Below are 20,310 nucleotides of genomic sequence, written 5' to 3'. Positions count from 1 at the left end.
CTGAACCAGCATGGCTACCACAGCATCTTGCAGCGACATGCTATACCATCCGGTTTGCTTTTAGTTGGACCATCATTTATTTTTCAACAGGACAATGACCCCAAGCACACCTCCAGGCTGTGTAAGGGCTATTTGACCAAGAAGGAGAGTGATGGGGTGCTACGCCAGATGAGCTGGCCTCCACAGTCACCAGACCTGAACCCAATCGAGATGGTTTGGGGTGAGCTGGACCGCAGAGTGAAGGCAAAAGGGGCAACAAGTGCTAAGCATCTCTGGGTACTCCTTCATGATTGTTGGAAGACCATTCCCGGTGACTACCTCTAGAAGCTCATCAAGAGACTGCCAAGAGTGTGCAAAGCAGTCATCAAAGCAAAAGGTGGCTACTTTGAAAAACCTAGAATATAAGACATAATTTCAGTTGTCTTACACTTTTATTAAGTATATAATTCCACATAGTTTTGATGCCTTCAGTGTGAATGTACAATTTTCATAGTCATGAAAATACAGAAAAATCTTTAAATGAGGTGTGTCTAAACATTTGGTCTGTAGTGTGTGTGTATGTGTGTGTATATATATATATATATATATATATATATATATATATATATATATATATATATATATATATATATATATATACACACACACTCACCGGCCACTTTATTAGGTACACCTGTCCAACTTCTTGTTAACACTTAATTTCTAATCAGCCAATCACATGGCGGCAACTCAGTGCATTTAGGCATGTAGACATGGTCAAGACAATCTCCTGCAGTTCAAACCGAGCATCAGTATGGGGAAAAAAGGTGATTTGAGTGCCTTTGAACGTGGCATGGTTGTTGGTGCCAGAAGGGCTGGTCTGAGTATTTCAGAAACTGCTGATCTACTGGGATTTTCACGCACAACCATCTCTAGGGTTTACAGAGAATGGTCCGAAAAAGAAAAAAAATCCAGTGAGCGGCAGTTCTGTGGGCAGAAATGCCTTGTTGATGCCAGAGGTCAGAGGAGAATGGGCAGACTGGTTCGAGCTGATAGAAAGGCAACAGTGACTCAAATCGCCACCCGTTACAACCAAGGTAGGCCTAAGAGCATCTCTGAACGCACAGTGCGTCTTTGAGGCAGATGGGCTACAGAAGACCACACCGGGTACCACTCCTTTCAGCTAAGAACAGGAAACTGAGGCTACAATTTGTACAAGCTCATCGAAATTGGACAGTAGAAGATTGGAAAAACGTTGCTTGGTCTGATGAGTCTCGATTTCTGCTGCGACATTCGGATGGTAGGGTCAGAATTTGGCGTAAACAACATGAAAGCATGGATCCATCCTGCCTTGTATGGAGCATCTTTGGGATGTGCAGCCGACAAATCTGCGGCAACTGTGTGATGCCATCATGTCAATATGGACCAAAATCTCTGAGGAATGCTTCCAGCACCTTGTTGAATCTATGCCACGAAGAATTGAGGCAGTTCTGAAGGCAAAAGGGGGTCCAACCCGTTACTAGCATGGTGTACCTAATAAAGTGGCCGGTGAGTGTATATATATATATATATAATAATATATCACACGGACAGCGGAATAGCCGATAGTTAATTTGTCGGCTTCTGTTAAATCATTGCAGAAGCTGACGGGATAGGAGACATGGTTTACATACAGTAAACCATTGCAAAACAGTTAGACTTATATAGGTCAGTGACTAATACGGTTAGTAGTGTGTGTGTGTAAAATTTGGGGCCTGTATGTATTTAATAAAAATGTTTTCACTGAAAAAACTGGCGTGGGCTCCCGCACAATTTTCTGTGCCACAGAGGGAAAGCCAGTGACTGAAGACAGATATTATAGCCTAGGAGAGGGACCATGGTTATTGCCACCCCAGAAAAAGTGCATCTGTAAGATGCGCCAATTCTGGCACTCAGCCTCTGTCTCCTCACTGCCCTGTAGCGGTGGCATATGGGGTAATAAGGGGTTAATGTCACCTTTGTATTGTAAGGTGACATTAGGCCAGCTTACTAATGGAGAGCTGTCTGATAGATGCCTCTCCATTACTAACCTGTGGGCTTGATGTTACTTGACAATAAAAAGGTGACATCAACCGCACAATTATGAACCCCTCTGCTACAGGGCAAGTGGGAAGAGCGAGGCTAAGTGCCAGAATTGGCACATCTATAAGATGCGCCATTTCTGCGACGGCTGAGAGCTGATGGTTTTTAGCCTGTGGGGCTGCCAATATCCATGGCCTCTTCACAGGCTATAAATATCAGCCTACAGCTGTCTGCCTAGCCTTTGCTGGTTGGATTTTATGTCAATATTTTGTGTCCCCCTGTAAAATAGCCAGTAAAGGCTAAGCAAACAGCTGTGAGCTGATATTAATAGCCTGGGAACTTTTATGGTTATTGGCTCCTTTCCAGAATAGTAACATAAGCTGTCAGCTTTCCCACTGCTGGCTATGAAAATTATGCGGGAGCCCATGCAGGTTTTATTTTTTGAAAAATAAACATACTGCATTTCACGCAGGTTTCTTAGTTGTTTTTTTTACAGCATATGTAGGTTAATTATGTTAATGCTCCTACATGGGTGTGTGTCTTTAGTTAATATTAATGAGGGTATCTCGTGAAGAGTTTGAATAAGGAAATGCATCAAATTCCTTTATTTATTTATTTTTTTTAATATATCTTTAGCGCTCACGATTTATAGAAACGCATCAAATCCGCATAAAAAAGTACAGAATTTCCACTGCGTTTTCTGCTAAGAGACGCACTAACCATGCAGACATTTCCTCAAGCAAATCTGCAACGTGCGCACATAGCCTTAACCATTATGCGTCCATATTCATTAATGAGCGGAACCACGTGACCGCTGAACACAGGAAGAGCTGCCCGGAGACCATCGGACATGCAGGGACCGTGCCAGGAGCAGGTGAGTATGTGACAGCAGCCGCTTCCCCGCCGACAATAACTCGAGTATAAGCCGAGAGGGTCTCTTTCTGCCCAAAAAATGTCGGCTTATACGCGAGTATATACGGTACAGCACTCTAGAAGGGTGTGTATAAGGGCATATAGGTGCTGGTGGTACTATATATGGGGAAAACCTGGTGACAGGTTCCCTTTAAGAAACCTATGGAACTAGGTTAAAATTAGCATTTTTTTGGATGGTGAAAAACTTATAATTTAAATATTGATGGTGGATGAACTGCAGGTGGTCTGTGTCGCTTCATAAGTTTAAGGCCGGGTCACACTAGCGTAGAATACGGACGAGCGCTATGTGAGAAAGCATCGCATGGCACTCGGACCAGTGTTAATCTATGGGGCAGATCACATCTGTGATTATTTTCTCATGCCGAATCAGCATACGAGAACAATCGCAGCATATATTCCTGACAGGGGCCCATACAGTCTATATCTACAATAATATATACCTGACAGGGGCCCATACAGTCTATATCTACAATAATATATACCTGACAGGAGCCCATACATTCTGATATCATCACTAATATACACCTGACAGGAGCCCATACATTCTTATACCATCACTGATATATATACCTGATGGGAGCCCATACATTCTGATATCATCACTAATATATACCTGACAGGGGCCCATACATTCTGATATCATCACTAATATATATACCTGACAGGGGCCCATACATTCTGATACCGTCACTGATATACATACCTGATAGGAGCCCATACATTCTGATATCATCACTAATATATACCTGACAGAGGCCCATACATTCTGATATTATCACTAATATACACCTGACAGGAGCCAACACATTCTGATATCATCACTAATATACACCTGACCGGGGCCCATACATTCTGATACCGTCACTGATATACATACCTGATAGGAGCCCATACATTCTGATATCATCACTAATATATACACCAAAAGAGAACGCCTCTTATACCAATTTCAGACTCCAAAAAGAGGGGGGGGAACTTATATACCTCCACATCAACATGTGCACCAATAGAGAGACAGATTGGAGGAGCAATTTCCAATATAAATCATTTATTAGTTAAAATAACCGCAATACAAAATACATTAAATATGCTAGTAATGAACAAAAAAAGAGTACAACTCAGATGGAACAAACCATCTGTGGATGGGTGTCAGCAGAAATAGAAAATAACGGGAACAGAACCCCAGACCCAGTGGACCTAAGTGCAGTATCCAATAAGCTGTGTATTAGTCAGCTCAAAATATTAGTGCCTGAAGTGGTCTAATAACATGATTTCATCAGCCAGAAAACAATCTATAATATGATACTGCCACCTATACTACACCTATATTGCACTAGCCCTAGAGCCTGAAATACCTATTAGGCCTTAATCTGACCCTATCATACATGAGAACAAAAGGGCAAGAGTGTATGTAAAATACCTGTGGTCATGTTGGTCCAAGTGTCTGTCCCGCACTAATGCACCTCGACGCGCGTTTCTCCACGCCTGTGGCTTCGTCAGGAGGTTTTTCAATTGCTTTGTTTTTCAAATAAACTCGTGTCTCAGGGCTCAATGAATCACTGAAATCAATCTTAACCCCTTCCCGACATCGGACGTACTATACCGTCCGATGTCGGTGTCACGGTTCACACCGTGACTGTCAAGATCCCTTAGCCGCTGCCCACAATATGTCACGGATTGGGGTGACCTTAAACCAACAGACGGCTATCACATGTGCAGGGGGCTTATCCTAGTTATCCCTCCACTGCCACAATGTGATAAAAAAACACACACAAGGCTATTGACCTCTTAGTTTACAGCAGGGGCTTATTTTAGGTATCCCACTGCTCTTCAATATACCATGAACTGCAGGGATTTGTGTCTATCCCGCTTACAGTTCCACTTAACACTTGCAGCTCTCTGGCGCCCCCCTTACTCTCAGGTCAGATTAGGTACTGCACCCTGGGTAATTAGTCGCCAGAAAGGCTGCCTGCTATGTACTGGCTATTGGGCGCGCTGCAGCGACGCGATAACTACTCCCGCTCAGGCAGGAACAATAATTATCAAGCCGCAGTCGCTGCAATGTCACCCAAAGGCCTGCGCACGGTAGTGCCGCCACCAGCTCAGATTAAACGGGGTCCGGAGCTAACCCAAACAGTAGCGTAATTCCCTTCAGAGACAGGGTACGGTTTAGAGCATGGAGAAATAACTGGCATGAAATAATATACCCATAAATTTTATGCAGTGTTTATCAAAATATTTTACAAAGATGTTATAAATGAGACAATTGCAAATATGTACAAGGTAATTATGAAAATAAAAGGATTAAAGGAAGAAAAGATAACTCACATGTTCTTAGTTCATATCAGTTCAGGCAAACACCATGCTAGGGGGAGGGGCTCCAAAAAATCCCAATGCATGAGGTACAGCTCTTCAGATCAGACTCACATGTTCTTCCAGCAACAGACTCCCTGCTGGAGTCCGGCCAAAACAGTTATAGCTGAGCACTTTCTACTACAGGAAATGCCGGTGGTAAATGCCTTTCGTCAATAAAACTCTCTTCCCCCATGCACAGTGGAAAGGCAGCTCAACTCTGAAGTAAAAGAGAAGGGGGGGGTTTCTTAGCCCACATCCTGGGCTGACAAGAGAAACTAAACCTATATGATATTTCATACCATATCGTGGACACCTCCCCCTTTTAGCATGCGCTACGGCGGCAGAACCTCTCGGTATGCCTCCATGCGCACCTCCGTGGGTTCACCCTGGCGGGAGAGTCCATCTCCATTCCCATGCTCCTTGCCCGCTTTGTGTTTAATGGTGAAGTCAAATTGCTGAAGGGCAAGGCTCCAGCGTAGCAACCTGCCATTGGTTCCACACATGGTGCTTAGCCAGCGCAGAGGGTTGTGGTCGGTCACCACCGTGAAGGTGCGACCGTACAAGTAGGGCTGCAAGTGCTGCAGGGCCCAGACTATGGCCAGGCACTCCTTCTCAATGGTGGAGTAGGCCACTTCCCTCGGCAAAAGTTCCCGGCTCAGGTACAACACGGGGTGCTCTTGGTCCTCCGAGTCAACCTGGCTGAGCACAGCACCAAGGCCAAACTCGCTGGCGTCGGTCTGTACCAAGAACGGTCGACTGCTGTCGACTGCTTTCAACACAGGGGCGTTGCACAGTGCTGTCTTCAACGCCTGGAAGGCCCCCTCACAGCCATCTGTCCAGTTGACGATGTGGGGTAGCTTCTTCCTGGTGAGGTCCGTCAAAGGTTTTGCCAGGCTACTATAGTGCTGCACGAAGCGCCTATAGTACCCTGCAGTGCCCAGGAAGGACATCACCTGTTTCTTGTTCCTGGGAGTGGGCCAGTTCACGATCACGCCCACTTTGTCAGGCTCTGGCTTTAGGGTGTTTCCACCTACCCGGTGCCCCAGGTAGTGAACCTCCCTCATGCTCATCTGGCACTTTCCCGGCTTGATAGTCAGTCCTGCTCGGTGAATTCGCCCGAGCACCTCCTCGAGATGCTGCAGGTGTTCATCCCAGGAGGGACTGAAGATGGCAATGTCATCTAAGTACGCCACAGTGTACTTCTCCAGTCCCTGAAGCAGGAGATTGACCATCCGCTGGAAAGTGGCAGGGGCATTCTTCATGCCGAAGGGCATGACCGTGGACTCGTACAGTCCAAAGGGTGTGATAAAGGCGGACTTCTCCTGCGCCTCGGGGCTCAGGGGAATCTGCCAGTATCCGCGACTCAGATCCATTATTGTCAGGTATTTTGCGCCAGCTAACTTCTCAAGCAGCTCCTCGATGCGCGGTGTTGTGAATTTACCTTTTTGGCTCCCTCTAGTGGTTACCAGTGATTTGACTCTGGGAATGTCTGCCATCCCTTGTATGCTCACCTGGGTCGTTAGGTCAGGGGTGTTGCTATATAAGCTCCCTGGACCTTCAGTTCAATGCCTGGCAACGTTGTAATCAGAGCTAATCTGTTGTGCTCTGGTCTGCTGATCCTGGTTCCTGCTAAATTAAGCTAAGTCTGCTTTCTTGCTTTTTGCTATTAGTTTTGTTTGCATTTTTGTCCAGCTTGTACATAATCTGTATCCTAACCTTGCTGGAAGCTCTAGGGAGGCTGGAGTTCTCCCCCCGGGCCGTTAGACGGTTCGGGGGTTCTTGAATCTCCAGTGTGGATTTTTTGATAGGGTTTTTGTTGACCATATAAGTTATCTTACTACATTCTGCTATTAGTAAGTGGGCCTCTCTTTGCTAAACCTAGTTCATCTCTGTGTTTGTCATTTCCTCTTACCTCACCGTTATTATTTGTGGGGGGCTTGTATCCTACTTTTGGGGTCTATTCTCTGGAGGCAAGAGAGGTCTTTGTTTTCCTCTTCTAGGGGTAGTTAGTCCTCCGGCTGGCGCGAGACATCTAGCGACCAACGTAGGCATGTTCCCCGGCTACTTCTAGTGTTGGCGTTAGGAGTAGATATATGGTCAACCCAGTTACCACTGCCCTATGAGCTGGATTTTTTGTACTTCGCAGACTTACTTGTTCCTCTGAGACCCTCGCCATTGGGGTCATAACAGCGCGGCATTGGGTGCGCATCAGAGGCTGTAATGGCGTTGAGCCCCCTGTAGTCCACGCAGAACTGGGTGGTCCGGTCCTTCTTTGGCACGAGAACTACAGGTGAGGCCCACGCGCTCTTTGACCGTCGAATCACCCCCAGCTGTAACATCTCATCGATCTCCTGGCGCATAATCTGCTGCACCTGATCAGAGATTCGATAGGGTGTTCGCCGTAGTGGGGCGTGATTCCCGGTGTCCACCTCGTGGACGGCTAACTCAGTCCTTCCAGGCCGGTTGGAGAACACGACCCGGAAGGGTTCCAGTGTGGTTTGCAACTGCAACCGCTGTGGTTCATCTAGCGAGGCGCTTACCTCCACGTCCTCAATGGACCCACGGGCCTTGGCTTGGGCCAGCATGTCCAGGAGGGCGTCTTCCTCCCCGTCTTCGGGTGCGCTGCAGACCGGTAGGACGAAAGGTTCACGTTCGTGATGAGCCTTCATCATGTTGACGTGAAAGGCCTTTCGCCTACCCCGAGTGTGGTCAAGCGTGACCACATAGGTGACCGGGTTGAGCTGTTGGTGGACGACGTACGGGCCCTCCCAGGCTGCCTGAAGCTTATCCGTTGGTACAGGAACCAGCACCCACACCTTTTGACCCACGTGGTAGGTCCGCTCCCGGGCGTTCTGGTCGTACCAGTGCTTCTGATCAGCCTGAGCCTGCGTCATGTTGTCATGCACCAACTGCGTCAAGGTCTGCATCTTGTCACGGAAGCGCATGACATACTCCACTATAGACACTTCAGAAGGGTTCGGCTCCTCTTCCCAGGATTCTCTTACCAACCCAAGGGGTCCCCGGACTCGCCTGCCGTACAGGAGCTCGAAGGGTGAGAACCCCGTCGAAGCCTGCGGAACCTCTCGGTAAGCGAATAGCAGGTGTGGGAGGTACCGCTCCCAGTCGTGCCCTTGTGTCTCAACCAGCATGCGTAGCATCTGTTTGAGGGTACCATTGAAGCGTTCACACAAGCCATTGGTCTGTGGGTGATACACACTCGATACCAGGTGCTTCACCTGCATTTTCTTACAGAGAGCCTCCATTAGGTGAGACATAAATTGGGTCCCTCGATCAGTAAGCATTTCCCTGGGAAATCCTACCCGTGAAAAGATGGTCAACAGGGCATCCGCCACCTTATCTGCCCTAGTTGACGACAGAGCTACTGCCTCTGGGTACCGGGTAGCGTAGTCTACCACAGTAAGAATATATTGCTTTCCAGAGCTGCTGGGGACGGCCAGCGGGCTCACAATGTCCACCGCAATCCTCTGGAAAGGCTCCTCTATCACTGGCAAAGGGATCAGGGGAGCCTTAAGAGCAGGCCCCGCCTTCCCCACTCTTTGACAGGTGACACAGGAGCGGCAGTAGTTTGACACATCTGTCCCCATCTTAGGCCAATAGAAGTGTTGAGACAGCCGGGCCTTAGTTTTGCTGATCCCCAAGTGTCCAGCTAGCGGGATCTCATGGGCAATCCGCAACAACTCCCCCCGGAATTGCTGTGGGACGACCAGCTGTCTTTCCCTCAACCACTCCTTTTGTGATTCTCCGGGTACTGTCTCCCGGTACAACCTTCCTCCTTCCCAGAACACCTTCACCTTATCAGTCTCGGAGAATGACGTCCCGGCGAGTTGTCTCAAACTCTCTAGGCTCGCATCTGTGTGCAGAGCGGCCTGAAACTCCTGGCTAGGGGAAGCCAAAAGCGATGTCAGGGTCCCTTCCCCACGGGAACCCTCTTGGACCTGCTCTGGGTCCACCTCTGGTTCAGTCACACTGATGACTGAGGAGGGTCCGGAAGGCAGACAGGTATCTGTGTTCCGGGCACTCTGACTGCGGGTGACAGCAGCTACGTAGGCTGTCTCCCCGGGGATTTCTACAGACCCAACAGCCGATGCTGCTATGGGCTCTACCTCCTCATCCACCCCCGTTACCTCAGGAGCATTGCTACTTATGGGCCAGTTACCTTCCTCGGTGGCACTGGTCAATTGCATGGCATCACCTTCCTCACGGTTCCCATGTATCTCCCCATTTCTTGTAGCACCGACACTTGCCCCTGCTAGGGGTTCCTCAGCCGTCTCACTCCGCAGAGCGACTTGGCTGAGCACTCCTGTACCTATGGACACATCAACTTTCACAGAAACATCATTATCAGATACAGTTGGCACAGGTACAACATTTTCACCATCAATCCTAGGGAAAAAATGGTTAGCAGATGCATCACTACAAGATAAAGCATGGTCAGGTAACACATGCGATTTCCCATCATCATCATCATCATCACCAGGGTTAACTTTACCCTCATTAGTAGATTGGGGAGGGGTGTCAATGACGTAGTATGCAAACAACCTCCCCAAATCAGTCCCCAACAAAACATCAGTGGGCAAATTATCAGACAGCCCCACTTCCTTCACCCCGCTCCCGGCACCCCAATCAATAAAAACCTGGGCCATTGGCAAGGGACAGCTGATGCCCCCAATCCCAGTGACAGGGTTTTCCCCGGAATTATTTCTTCAGGGGCCGCCAGTTCGGGTCGGATGAGGGTTCGTTCAGCCCCGGTGTCCTTGAGGCCTGTAGCAACACGACCTCTCACAATGACAGGCTGTACGTTATCACACCCCCTCCCAGCCACACCACCCACCAAAATAACTGCTGCATTAGGCCCTGGGGCCTGGGATGAGGGGTTCTTCTGCTTGGCTGGACATCGGTGACTGAGGTGTCCAGTGTTATGACCCCAATGGCGAGGGTCTCAGAGATATCAGCAAGTCTGCGAAGTACAAAAATCCAGCTCATAGGGCAGTGGTAACTGGGTTGACCATATATCTACTCCTAACGCCAACACTAGGTTTAGCAAAGAGAGGCCCGCTTACTAATAGCAGAATGTAGTAAGATAACTTATATGGTCAACAAAAACCCTAACAAAATTCCACACTGGAGATTCAAGAACCCCCGAACCGTCTAACGGCCCGGGGGGAGAACTCCAGCCTCCCTAGAGCTTCCAGCAAGGAAAGGATACAGATAATGAACAAGCTGGACAAAAATGCAAACAAAAACAAATAGCAAAAAGCAAGGAAGCGGACTTAGCTTAATCACGCGGAAACCAGGATCAGTAGACAAGAGCACTACAGATTAGCTCTGATATCAACGTTGCCAGGCATAGAACTGAAGGTCCAGGGAGCTTATATAGCGACACCCCTGACCTAACGACCCAGGTGAGCATACAAGGGATGATAGACATACCCAGAGTAAAATCACTAGTAGCCACTAGAGGGAGCCAAAAGGTAAATTCACAACAGTACCCCCCCCTTAGTGAGGGGTCACCGAACCCTCACCAAGACCACCAGGGCGATCAGGATGAGCGGCGTGAAAGGCACGAACTAAATCGGCCGCATGCACATCAGAGGCGACCACCCAGGGATTATCCTCCTGACCATAGCCCTTCCACTTGACCAGGTACTGAAGCCTCCGCCTGGAGAGACGAGAATCTAAGATCTTCTCCACCACGTACTCCAACTCGCCCTCAACCAACACCGGAGCAGGAGGCTCAGCAGAAGGAACCACAGGCACAACGTACCGCCGCAACAAGGACCTATGAAATACGTTGTGAATGGCAAACGACACCGGAAGATCCAGGCGAAAGGACACAGGATTAAGGATCTCCAATATCCTGTAAGGACCAATGAATCGAGGCTTAAATTTGGGAGAGGAGACCTTCATAGGAACAAATCGAGAAGACAGCCATACCAAATCCCCAACACGAAGTCGGGGACCCACACCGCGGCGGCGGTTGGCAAAACGCTGAGCCTTCTCCTGTGACAACTTCAAGTTGTCCACCACATGATTCCAGATCCGCTGCAACCTATCCACCACAGAATCCACTCCAGGACAGTCAGAAGGCTCCATATGTCCCGAGGAAAAACGAGGATGGAAACCGGAGTTGCAGAAAAATGGCGAAACCAAGGTGGCAGAACTAGCCCGATTATTAAGGGCAAATTCAGCCAACGGCAAGAAGGTCACCCAATCATCCTGATCAGAAGAGACAAAACACCTCAAATACGCCTCCAGAGTCTGATTAGTTCGCTCCGTTTGTCCGTTAGTCTGTGGATGAAAAGCGGAGGAAAACGACAAATCAATGCCCATCCTACCACAAAAGGATCGCCAGAACCTGGAAACAAACTGGGATCCTCTGTCCGACACAATATTCTCAGGAATGCCATGCAAACGAACCACGTTCTGGAAGAACACAGGAACCAGATCAGAAGAGGAAGGCAGCTTAGGCAAAGGAACCAGATGGACCATCTTGGAGAAACGATCACATATCACCCAGATGACAGACATGCCCTTAGACACCGGAAGATCCGAAATGAAATCCATAGAGATGTGTGTCCAAGGTCTCTTCGGGACAGGCAAGGGCAAGAGCAACCCGCTGGCACGAGAACAGCAAGGCTTAGCTCGAGCACAAGTACCACAGGACTGAACAAATGACCGCACATCCCTTGACAAGGAAGGCCACCAAAAGGACCTGGCCACCAGATCTCTGGTGCCAAAAATTCCCGGGTGCCCTGCCAACACTGAGGAATGAACCTCGGAAATGACTCTGCTGGTCCATTTAGCAGGCACAAACAATCTGTCAGGTGGACAAGAGTCAGGCCTACCAGCCTGAAATCTCTGCAACACACGTCGCAGATCCAGAGAAATAGCTGACAAGATAACTCCTTCCTTAAGAATACCCTCAGGTTCAGCGACTCCAGGAGCATCAGGCACAAAGCTCCTAGACAGAGCATCGGCCTTCACATTCTTAGAACCTGGTAAATACGAGACCACAAAGTCAAAACGGGAGAAAAACAATGACCAGCGGGCCTGTCTAGGATTCAGGCGTTTAGCAGACTCGAGATACATCAAATTTTTGTGATCAGTCAAGACCACCACACGATGCTTAGCACCCTCGAGCCAATGACGCCACTCCTCAAATGCCCACTTCATGGCCAACAACTCCCGATTGCCCACATCATAATTTCGCTCTGCCGGCGAAAATTTCCTAGAGAAAAAGGCACAAGGTCTCATAGTAGAGCAACCAGGGCCTCTCTGCGACAAAACGGCCCCTGCCCCAATCTCCGAAGCATCCACCTCAACCTGAAAGGGAAGTGAGACGTCAGGCTGGCATAAAACAGGCGCCGAAGTAAACCGGCGTTTTAACTCCTGGAAAGCCTCCACGGCAGCAGGAGCCCAGTTAGCTACATCAGAGCCTTTCTTGGTCATATCCGTCAGCGGTTTAACAACGCTAGAGAAATTTGCGATAAAACGACGGTAGAAGTTAGCAAAACCCAAGAACTTCTGAAGACTCTTAACTGACGAGGGTTGAGTCCAATCATGAATAGCTCGGACCTTGACTGGATCCATCTCCACAGCAGAAGGGGAAAAAATGAACCCCAAAAAGGGAACCTTCTGTACACCAAAGAGACACTTTGAGCCTTTTACAAACAAAGAATTTTCACGCAGAATCTCAAAAACCATCCTGACCTGCTCCACATGCGAGTCCCAATCATCAGAAAAAAACAGAATATCATCCAGATAAACAATCAAAAATTTATCCAGATACTTCCGGAAAATGTCATGCATGAAGGACTGAAAAACTGAAGGTGCATTAGAGAGCCCAAATGGCATCACCAAGTACTCAAAATGACCTTCGGACGTATTGAATGCGGTTTTCCATTCATCGCCCTGCCTAATGCACACAAGGTTGTACGCACCACGAAGGTCTATCTTGGTGAACCACTTGGCACCTTTAATCCGGGCAAACAAATCTGACAACAGCGGCAAAGGATACTGAAATTTGACAGTGATCTTATTTAAAAGCCGATAGTCAATACAAGGCCTCAAAGATCCGTCCTTTTTGGCCACAAAAAAGAATCCCGCACCAAGAGGGGAAGAAGAAGGACGGATATGCCCCTTCTCAAGAGACTCCTTGATATATGAACGCATCGCGGTATGTTCAGGTACCGACAGATTAAACAGTCTCCCCTTAGGAAACTTACTGCCAGGAATCAAATCTATTGCACAGTCACATTCCCTATGAGGAGGCAGTGCACTGGACTTAGACTCGCTGAAGACATCCTGATAATCAGACAAATACGCCGGAACTTCCGAAGGCGTAGAAGAAGCAATAGGCAAGGGCAGGGAATCTCCATGAATTCCATGGCAGCCCCAACTTGACACTGACATAGCCTTCCAGTCCAAGACTGGATTATGGGTCTGTAACCATGGCAAACCCAAAACAACCAAATCATGCATTTTATGTAGAACAAGAAAACGTATTACCTCCCGATGTTCGGGAGTCATGCACATGGTAACCTGTGTCCAAAACTGCGGTTTATTTTTTGCCAATGGCGTAGAGTCAATGCCCCTAAGAGGGATAGGATTTTCCAATGGCTCAAGCACAAATCCGCAGCGCTTGGCAAATGACAGATCCATAAGGCTCAGGGCAGCAAACACAAGCCACTCAGAGTTAAAGGGGAAAAGAAAAAAAAATGAGAGAGAGGAAAAAAAAAAAAAATTTCAGACCTTTCTTTCTTATAATCCCGCTTCTGCAATGCATTTAACATTTAATACTGGCCTGGCAAACTGTTATGACCCCAATGGCGAGGGTCTCAGAGATATCAGCAAGTCTGCGAAGTACAAAAATCCAGCTCATAGGGCAGTGGTAACTGGGTTGACCATATATCTACTCCTAACGCCAACACTAGAAGTAGCCGGGGAACATGCCTACGTTGGTCGCTAGATGTCTCGCGCCAGCCGGAGGACTAACTACCCCTAGAAGAGGAAAACAAAGACCTCTCTTGCCTCCAGAGAATAGACCCCAAAAGTAGGATACCAGCCCCCCACAAATAATAACGGTGAGGTAAGAGGAAATGACAAACACAGAGATGAACTAGGTTTAGCAAAGAGAGGCCCGCTTACTAATAGCAGAATGTAGTAAGATAACTTATATGGTCAACAAAAACCCTAACAAAATTCCACACTGGAGATTCAAGAACCCCCGAACCGTCTAACGGCCCGGGGGGAGAACTCCAGCCTCCCTAGAGCTTCCAGCAAGGAAAGGATACAGATAATGAACAAGCTGGACAAAAATGCAAACAAAAACAAATAGCAAAAAGCAAGGAAGCGGACTTAGCTTAATCACGCGGAAACCAGGATCAGTAGACAAGAGCACTACAGATTAGCTCTGATATCAACGTTGCCAGGCATAGAACTGAAGGTCCAGGGAGCTTATATAGCGACACCCCTGACCTAACGACCCAGGTGAGCATACAAGGGATGATAGACATACCCAGAGTAAAATCACTAGTAGCCACTAGAGGGAGCCAAAAGGTAAATTCACAACAGTCCAGTCTGCCTGCAGTGGTAACACTGGCGAAGTTCGGTGGTAGGTCTGGTGCTGTTGGCCATGGGGACAGGACCTCTGGTGTGTTGGCTGGCAGGGGTACTGGCGTTGGCTGCAGGCTTACCCCCTCTCCAGCTGGTGGTGACTGGCTTCCGCACTTCCGATCTACGGTTGGCCTCATAGGCATCGGCAATCTGCGCTGCTTTCGTCACGTCTTTGGGTTCTCTGTCCATCACGAACTGTCGCACCTCAGTTGGGCAAAGATGGAAGAACTGGTCTTTGATCATCAGGTCTCGCAGCTGTGCAAAGGTGGTCACTGACAGTCCTTGGGTCCACTGGTCAAAGTGGGTCCCCAGTCCATGCACCACATCACTGTAACTGTCGTGTGGGCCACGTTGGAGGGTCCGAAACTTTTTACGGTACACCTCGGGTGTAAGTTGGTACTTGGCTATGAGGGCCTGCTTGATAGCCTCATAGTCACCATCTTGTTCTTGAGGGAGTGCAGCAAACGCCTCCAGAGCTTTGCCTCTCAGCCCTGGTGTCAGGTATCATGCCCATTCTGGTGTAGGCAGCTGGTACTGCCTGCAGGCTTTCTCAAAGGCCCGCAGAAAAGTGTCCAAGTCCCCATCCTTTTCCATAACAGGGAAGTGGTCGGGCCAGGGCTTTGGTGTCTGAGCGCTGCTGGGCTCACGGCTCTGGGCGGTGGAAGGCGTCCCCCCCTGCCGGAGCATCTCCAGTGCATGTTCTCGCTGGGCTTGGCGCTCGGCTCGCTGGGCCTGGGCCTCTCGCTCGGCTCGCTGGGCCTCTCGCTCGGCTCTCTCTGCCTCTCGCTGGGCCTCTCGCTCGGCTCGGGCCTCGGCCTCCTGCCGGTATTGCTGAATCAGCTGCCGACGTCCCTCATGGTCGTCAGTGGGGAATTCTTTCAAGGCCGCCTGCAGGTGGGGGTCCAATTCGCACGGATTGCTAACGGGGCGAGCATTCAGTGGTTGGACCTCTGCTGCAGCACCATGTTCGCTGGTGCTGGCATCTGCGGCCTCTGGGCTCTGTGAGTGGTCTAGAGCGGCTTCCCATTGCATCAGGACTGCGACCAGTTGGCTTTTGTTTTTGTTTGCATAGTCAATGTGCTGTGACTTGCACAAGGCCACAAGGGTGTCTTTGGTCTGCTGCTCATAAAAGGTTTCTCCCAGCACAACCATGGTTGCCAAATAAAAGATAGGATAGAAAAACGAAGAAAAAGGGAAGGGATAATTACCAGTACACAATTGTCTCACAACTAATAAACACTGAGTTCTTTCTCCAAACTTATTTGCGCAGAGTTCTCGCAAGAACTTTCTGCAAGTTTTTAGTGAGAGGAATGATTGCTCAAACCAAATCACTAATGCTCTAATATCGAACCGCCTTGCCACCAATATGTCACGGTTCACACCGTGACTGTCAAGATCCCTTAGCCGCTGCCCACAATATGTCACGGATTGGGGTGACCTTAAACCAACAGACGGCTATCACATGTGCAGGGGGCTTATCCTAGTTATCCCTCCACTGCCACAATGTGATGAAAAAACACACACGAGGCTATTGACCTCTTAGTTTACAGCAGGGGCTTATTTTAGGTATCCCACTGCTCTTCAATATACCATGAACTGCAGGGATTTGTGTCTATCCCGCTTACAGTTCCACTTAACACTTGCAGCTCTCTGGCGCCCCCCTTACTCTCAGGTCAGATTAGGTACTGCACCCTGGGTAATTAGTCGCCAGAAAGGCTGCCTGCTATGTACTGGCTATTGGGCGCAATGCAGCGACGCGATAACTACTCCCGCTCAGGCAGGAACAATAATTATCAAGCCGCAGTCGCTGCAATGTCACCCAAAGGCCTGCACACGGTAGTGCCGCCACCAGCTCCGATTAAACGGGGTCCGGAGCTAACCCAAACAGTAGCGTAATTCCCTTCAGAGACAGGGTACGGTTTAGAGCATGGAGAAATAACTGGCATGAAATAATATACCCATAAAGTTTATGCAGTGTTTATCAAAATATTTTACAAAGATGTTATAAATGAGACAATTGCAAATATGTACAAGGTAATTATGAAAATAAAAGGATTAAAGGAAGAAAAGATAACTCACATGTTCTTAGTTCATATCAGTTCAGGCAAACACCATGCTAGGGGGAGGGGCTCCCAAAAATCCCAATGCATGAGGTACAGCTCTTCAGATCAGACTCACATGTTCTTCCAGCAACAGACTCCCTGCTGGAGTCCGGCCAAAACAGTTATAGCTGAGCACTTTCTACTACAGGAAATGCCGGTCGTAAATGCCTTTCGTCAATAAAACTCTCTTCCCCCATGCACAGTGGAAAGGCAGCTCAACTCTGAAGTAAAAGAGAAGGGGGGGTTTCTTAGCCCACATCCTGGGCTGACAAGAGAAACTAAACCTATATGATATTTCATACCATATCGTGACAGTCGGGTCCCCTGCTTTGATGTGCGCTCCGGCGGTGAGCGCACATCAAAGTCGCGACATGTCAGCTGTTTTTTACAGCTGACATGTGCCCGCAATAGCGGCGGGTGAAATCGCGATCACCCGCCGCTATTAACTAGTTAAATGCCGCTGTCAAACGCAGACAGCGGCATTTAACTACCGCATCCGGCCGGGCGGCCGGAAATGAGCGCATCGCCGACCCCCGTCACATGATCGGAGGTCGGCGATGCTTGTATATTGTAGCCATAGAGGTCCTTGAGACCTCTATGGTTACTGATCGCCGGTGACTGTGAGCGCCCCCCTGTGGTCGGCGCTCACAGCACACCTGCAATTCTGCTATATAGCAGCGATCTTATGATCGCTGTTATGTAGCAGAGCCGATCGGGCTGTGCCTGCTTCTAGCCTCCCATGGAGGCTATAGAAGCATGGCAAAAGTAAAAAAAAATGTGAAAAAAAATAAAAAAAATATAAAAGTTTAAATCACCCCCCTTTCGCCCCAATCAAAATAAATCAGCAAAAAAAAAATCAAATCTACACATATTTGGTATCGCCGCGTTCACAATCGCCCGATCTATCAATAAAAAAAAAGCATTAACCTGATCGCAAAACGGCGTAACGAGAAAAAAAATCGAAACGCCAGAATTACGTTTTTTTGGTCGCCGCGACATTGCATTAAAATGCAATAAAGGGCGATCAAAAGAACGTATCTGCACCAAAATGCTATTATTAAAAACGCCAGCTCAGCACGCAAAAAATAAGCCCTCACCCGACCCCAGATCACGAAAAATGGAGACGCTACGGGTATCGGAAAATGGTGCAATTTTATTTTTATTTTTTTTGCAAAGTTTGGAATTTTTTTTCACCACTTAGTTGAAAAATAACCTAGTCATGTTAGGTGTCTATGAACTCGTACTGACCTGGAGAATCATAATGTCAGGTCAGTTTTAGCATTTAGTGAGCCTAGCAAAAAAAACAAACAAAAAACAAGTGTGGGATTGCACTTTTTTTGCAATTTCACTGCACTTGGAATTTTTTTCCCGTTTTCTAGTACACGCCATGGTAAAACCAATGGTGTCATTCAAAAGTACAACTCGTCCCGCAAAAAATAAGCCCTCACAAGGGCAAATTGACGGAAAAATAAAAAAGTTATGGCTCTGGGAAGGAGGGGAGTGAAAAACGAAAACGGAAAAACGAAAAATCCCACACTCATGAAGGGGTTAAACACATGTGATAATTAGTTTTCCAGGTGATTCTAATTAAAGGAAAACTACTCAAAAATGATGTTCCACATTATTATGCAGGTCACAGGTTTCAAGCAATATGGGAAATAAAAAGGATCTCTCTGCTGCTGAAAAGCGTTAAATAGTGCAATGCCTTGGACAAGGTATGAAAAAATTAGATATTTCACGAAAACTTAAGAGTGATCATCATACTCTGATGAGATTTGTGACTGAAACAGAGCACAGACAGAGTTCATGCAAATAAAGGCATAATGAGGAAGTTTTCTGGCAGACAAATTCATTGGATTAGAGAGCAGCTGCTAAAATACCATTACAAAGCAGCAAACAGTTATTTTGAAGCTGCTGGTGCATCTGGAGTCCCTCGAACCTCAAGGTGTAGGATCCTTCAAAGGCTTGCTGTGGTGCATAAACCTACTATTCGGCCACCCCTAAACAGTGTTCACAAGCAGAAATGGTTGCAGTGTCCCAAGACATATATGAAGACTAATTTTCAAACAGTCTTGTTTACTGATGAGTGTCGAGCAACTCTGGATGGTCCAGATGGATGGAGTAGTGGATGGTTGATGGATGGCCACCATGTCCCAACAAGGCTGCGACGTCAGCAAGGAGGTGGAGGAGTCATGTTTTGGGCTGGAATCATGGGGAACCAGCTGGTAGGGCCCTTTAAGGTTCCTGAAGGTGTGAAAATGACCTCAGCAAAGTAAATAGAGTTTCTGACTGACAACTTTCTTCCATGGTCTAAAAAGCAAAAACGTGCCTTCAGGAACAAAATCATCTTCATGCATGACAATGAATCCCTCTGAGTAATTGGCTGCTATGGGCATAAAAGGAGATAAACTCATGGTGTGCCCACCATCTTCCCCTGACCTCAACCCTATAGAGAACCTTTGGAGTATCATCAAACAAAAGATCTGTGAGGGTGGGAGGCAGTTCACATCCAAACAGCAGCTCTGGGAGGCGATTCTGACTTCATGTAAAGAAATACAAGCAGAAACTCTCCATAAACTCACAAGTTCAATGGATGCAAGAATTGTGAAGGTGACATCAAAGAAGGGCTCCTATATTAACATGTAACTTGGCCTGTTAGGATGTTTTGGAGTTAAATAGCTTTTTTGTTCAGTGAATGTGACCTCCTAATGCTGCAAATTCCACAATGAGCATTTTCAGTTCTTTATAACAAATCAAATGTTTAGAAATTCTACTGTGCCTAATAATTTGGAACAGTGCATTTTGAATTTTAATTCATTTTGGAGATTATACTGTTATCATTGGGAGGTTTCTTCAATAAAATTCGATGTATACTCTAACGGGTGATGACTTTTATTAGACTGACTGTCATTTGCACTGACCATTTAGGAAAATCCGAGAAAAATCTAATTTGCATAATAATTTGGAACATAGTGTATATATTTATATATATATATATATAGGCTAACAGCATCGTAGAATCGTGTATATGTGTGTATATAAGCACATATATACAAACACACACAAACATATAGGGACACATGCCCACACGCATACATACACAATACATACCGTCAATAAATCACTAAAAGATACACCGGATTACGTACCGGTAATGCTCTTTTATAGAGCCACGACAGCACCCACTGAGAGAGGGGATCCGCCCCTAGGAACAGGAAACCCTACGGAGAGATAAAAGGGGCGG

Source organism: Ranitomeya variabilis, chromosome 4 (genome assembly GCF_051348905.1).
Source record: "Ranitomeya variabilis isolate aRanVar5 chromosome 4, aRanVar5.hap1, whole genome shotgun sequence".
NCBI classification, from domain to species: domain Eukaryota; kingdom Metazoa; phylum Chordata; class Amphibia; order Anura; family Dendrobatidae; genus Ranitomeya; species Ranitomeya variabilis.
Note: the sequence above shows the minus strand (reverse complement) of the source record.